General features: G+C 43.1%; 1 long non-coding RNA gene across 1 annotated transcript; it reads right to left on the bottom strand.

The window, feature by feature from the left end:
* Positions 1-3,055: 3,055 nt before the first annotated feature.
* Positions 3,056-4,775, bottom strand: LOC104949748 (uncharacterized). The gene is made up of 2 exons (XR_798836.1): positions 4,364-4,775; positions 3,056-4,265 (listed from the first exon to the last, which is right to left on the bottom strand). It is a non-coding gene; the product is annotated as an uncharacterized lncRNA (long non-coding RNA).
* Between the last annotated feature and the right edge of the window lie 211 nt (positions 4,776-4,986).

Genomic DNA, 4,986 nt, shown 5'->3' with positions numbered 1-4,986 from the left:
GTCTGTGCAGTACCTCCCTGCCCGCTGGACAGGTGCTCTCACCTGGGGATGAACTTGGCCTGCTCGCCCAGCCTCCTCTCGAAGTTCTCCCAGGCGGCGGACCCGTCTCCTCCGTCGGACTCCATGTCCTCTCCGTAGCGGTCGTGGAAGCCGCTGATAAACTCTGGCAGGGTGACGGCTCCGTCGTTGTCCACGTCCAATCTGTTAAATATCTGGTCAGCCTCCGCCTGGGACACATGCAGCTCCGCACAGATGTTGAGGAACTCGCCTCTCTTGATCTGCCCGGAGTTATCCAAGTCGTAGGCGTGGAAGAGGGACCGCAGCCGGGACTGCTCCTCCGCGCTCATGCCCCCGGCGGAGGGATGTGGCCGGCTGGAGAACAGAAGGCGTTTCAGTGAATTTATGAGACCCGAGAAAGCCTTCAGTAACGGTCTGCCAACGTTTTATTCTCGGGACACCTGCAAAAAGTAATTCCCGACTTCCAGACCTATCCAAACATTTCGACAGCTGTTATGCATTAACAACAAGTATAATCGAGGTAATCCATTTTAAACTAATTTAACCGCTCAATTAATCAAATGTGGGCTCCTGTGTGGTCTTCAAAATATAATTCCCCGGGTTGTTGCAGCCATTCACCAGCTCGACAGACAGAAAGCTGCTGTGTGTGACTCAGGTAACACGCCAGCCATTAGTGACTGTTTAGTGTGTGTGTGTGTGTGTGTGTGTGTGTGTGTGTGTGTGTGTGTGTGTGTGTGTGTGTGTGTGTGTGTTTGAAAATGCATGCATGACAACTGATATTACCATGGTGCGATGAGTAAAGACCAGAAGCAAAGTCGTGGCTGTTAAAAAAACGCTAAAATTGTTACAATACAAAGAAAAAAACTGCCTTTTTTTGTAATAACAGTTTGATTACAAAACCAGAAATTCTCCTGAACATGTGAAGGGGGGGACACAGACACACAGTGATAACAAATGATGTTATTTTTTATAGCAGTGATCCGGTTGTTAAAGACAGACGCTTTATCAGACAGTGAGCAAATGATTCAATTGTCTCCTGGTGATTCCGCGCCTTAGCAACAGCCGCCGGGTCGGCGTGGCGACGGCCCATTTCTGATTTATCTAGCGGGCTACACTCAGGTGCTGTTTTGTTAACAGGATTGCAGCCATTTATAACTGTGTTTCATTACTGTACTAAGAGCCGATAAGATGATCACTCACGCACACACACAGATTCGCACACACAGAGGCGCTAATTCAATCCGCTGACAGGGAAACATGGCAAACAACATCCATTATGGCCTTAGAGCTAATTGGTCATGGAGGTGGGGAGGGGGTGAGGAAAAAGGAGAGAGGTGGTGGTTGAAGGGAGCAGGAGGAAGGAAGCCAGGGTTAGGTGGGGGGTTTCTAATAGGTGAGATATTTCCTCTTTTGTTCACCACCTTTTGATAGCCATTATTCTCAAACACAGGACATTCAGACCTGTCAATACCTGCCGATAAACCAAACACAACCATGTGACTGGCAGAAAGCTGCGATGCTGAGTTTCATTTAAGTCAAAGTGGCAGTGACGACACATCCATGTAGCAAAAAGATGGCCGCCCACAGGAAGTTGTTTGCCTTGTTTACAGCTTTAGCATTCACTTCGGATTAGCGATTTGTTAGCAATAGGCTACTACGCTTTATTTTGTATTTTTTTTAAGACCAACATCGTAGCAACATATCCACAGATAGAAGTTGATCAGTACCATATGTACAGTTGATTTAATGTGACACATAGAAGAGCTAGAAAATGTGATATTTAATCAAATGTTCTCTTAATGTTTATATGTGGAAACTTCGTTTTGAAGGATGATATCATGTGGCCAGCTATCCCAGAGTTTCCAAGAAGACAACTGGAATGCACCATATGCCCAAAACAAAGATGGCAGCTCTGCCCCAGGCGGCTTCAAACTACCAGTGATATTTAATAATTCCTCTCCCCCGCTAACCCACCTCCCTCCTCGATCACCTGACTTACAATTACAGATAAATCCTCCTTCTTATATATGCAGAACAAACAGGGAAGGCAGAGACAAGGTAGTGATGAATTACCGCCATGCATGCAAAGTCAAGATCTTTTAGGATCCCTGGCTTTGGCTGTGTTTATTTACCTCCTCCATCACAACCACATAAGCAACAGAGTGACGGCGGATGAATGGCTGGAAAGGAAAGGCAGGCAGACCGTCAGACAGATGGAGTTGCAGGGGGGAAAGAAAAATAATGCCGGTGGAGGTGGAAGAAAGAGAGGAAATATATAATAAAGAGAGAGAAGAGGGAAAGGGTTTTTGAAAGCCCGGGGGAAGGGAGACGGGTAAACAGATAGAGGCGAGTAGAGACAGAAGAGGAGCGATGGAGGAGCAGATTTAGAGGGCAGGAGATAAGAGGGGAGATAAAAGCGTGGAAGAACAGAAGGAGGGAGGGATGGGGCTGCTGCAGCGTACAATGTTTACATGCACCAATAAGTTGTTGAACATGTCTGCTTACTTATGTCATTAGCTGGAACTACGAGTACGCACACACGTGCACACACACACACGCGCACACACACACACACGCACACACACACACACACACACACACACACACACACACACACACACACACACACAAAGCTGCTGGCAGGTACAGAGACACAAACACACAGAAAGAGCAACAGACAGTGATGACATTTTGGTAAAACAAGAGCGTTTAGCAACGACATAGAGCTTTGTAAAGGTTTCTGACAGTCTGTTCCCAAAACGGACATGCCTGGACTCTCAAAAAGCTACAAACTGTCTACAAAACAAAGGCTTACATTCTTTTTTTCCTCTTTGTTTGCAACAAAGTCATAACACTTCATGAAATGACCATGAAATATACACCCTTTCCTCCAAAGAACTACATATCAGAAATTAAACTACTTTTGTACTGAGGCTTCAATACTTTTTAAATCACATCTTGGGTTGGCACAGTTGATCAGTTACCAAATTAACATAATTGGAAAAGAGTTGAAAATCGCAATTGAGACCACAAACTCTTCATGTCAATGTTTAATGAGTAATAAATTAAATGATAAATAGGATTATTTACTTTTACAATTGCACTCTTTTGTGGAGTCGCCCCCTTCTGACAATTAGAAGGAATTCAGGTTTCACTTTTCAAGGTTGAAGATTACCTCATGCTCTCAAGTCAAGTTAATACACATGAAGGAAAAGGCAAATCTAATAAATATATATATATAGATATAATAAAATAAACACTTTACATGGAATATTACATATTACGCTGATGGTGGGCTGCTTTAAAAACTCCCAGAGAGTTGTGGTGTCAGTTCTCATAAACAGTTTCAGCAGAAGGGCAGGGTCTCATTGTCTCATAATCACTCAACATGGTATTAATATCCAGAGCCATGGTATCTAGAGTCCATGTTGTCTTCTCTTCTTCTTCTTTGCTCTGATTAGTAATCCCACAATGATTACTGTTACCAATCCAATGCACACACAAACTACATTACAGAGAACAGAGACATGCTTTTGCTTTTGGGAGTATCGGTGGGGGTTATGAGTGGGCCAGGATCAGGGACTCGAGACCCCTCAGTGTGTCAGTGACATCCCTGGACTGTGAGATTGACAGCAACCGAGGAGAAGTCTTTGTAGCCAATCACATCGCAGACGTAACTGCCTGTATCTTCAATTCTGATTGCGTCCAAATGCAGAGAGTTTGCTCTGCTGCCATTGATTTTCAGGCCGTTCTTGTACCAGGTGTATTTTGAATTATGTATTCGATTTGCAGGACAGGTCTGGACACAAGTCAGCATTATCTTCTGACCCCTCATCACTTTCAAATCTGCAACAGGCACATACTGACCACTAAGGAACCTGTCTACCACGATTCTTACTGGAGACGCAGAAAATTGGAGCATTACACCGGGCATACCTTTGCATGTCACCATATCACCAGAAGCATTTCGAAAGTTGTACACAAAATAGTAAGTGGATGCATCAGTAATTTTTAAGTTAGTCAGGTTCATCGTGCAGTCATTTTTTCTACATTTACGGTTCATCATTCGAGACGAATAAGCTGGCATCAGGCTCAAGGGTTCAAGTGTCCCGTTAGAGATCATTTTTCTGGACCATCCTGAACTCGACTTTTCTTGCATTTGAAGGAGCAGCGAAGCCGTACCGATGAGCCCCTAAAGCCACATGTTTCTTTGATTGAGTAGGAAACACATCCGGATGACAGTTGAACTGAAATAAAACACAAAATGTACAGGCTGGATTAACACTCTCTGCGGGGAAATAATCAACAACTTTTTAACAACAATACAAATAAGGCAGACCTTTACCTGCCACAGGAAATAGCACCAGAAAGACGGCCAAAAATACACTTCCTGCTGTCATCGCTGCCATTGGTTCTGCACAAAGATTGACATAATAATGAAGAGAAAATGTACATTGCTTATTAAAACAGTTTTTTGTTGCTATTTAGAGTAAACCTCATGTAAAGAAATGAAATAGTTGCCATCCAGAAATCAGAAATGCTACAAATAAGTGAAGATGAACAATCAAAGTAACAACAAAGGTCACAAATATGTTGTAAATACGTTGCTGTAGATTTGAAAAACATGGTTATTTATATATTTTTCTAACATCAAAATACATGGTAGTATCTTATCAAGCTCTTAATGATAGCGCAGGACTGTAACATCTTGCATATATGTTCAATTATTACCACAAATGATAATACATATAATCAGGGATGCAAACTCATCAGGTATGAAATAGGTGACAAGGATCCGAGCCCCCGGCTCCCCCACCCCACGGAATAACAGAGGATTTTAGCAGTCAGAACAACTAAAGCAGCAGTGTTAATAATAACAGAAACGCCAAAGAGCCACATCTAATAGAAATATATAAAAGCATTTCTTTTAATTGTGTAGCAGTCAGTTTATAATTTTGGCAGCACTGT

This window comes from Notothenia coriiceps, unplaced genomic scaffold (genome assembly GCF_000735185.1).
Source record: "Notothenia coriiceps isolate Sejong01 unplaced genomic scaffold, NC01 NC01_scaffold00016756, whole genome shotgun sequence".
In the NCBI taxonomy this organism is placed as follows: Eukaryota; Metazoa; Chordata; class Actinopteri; order Perciformes; family Nototheniidae; genus Notothenia; species Notothenia coriiceps.
This window is presented reverse-complemented; position numbering and strand designations above follow the sequence as displayed.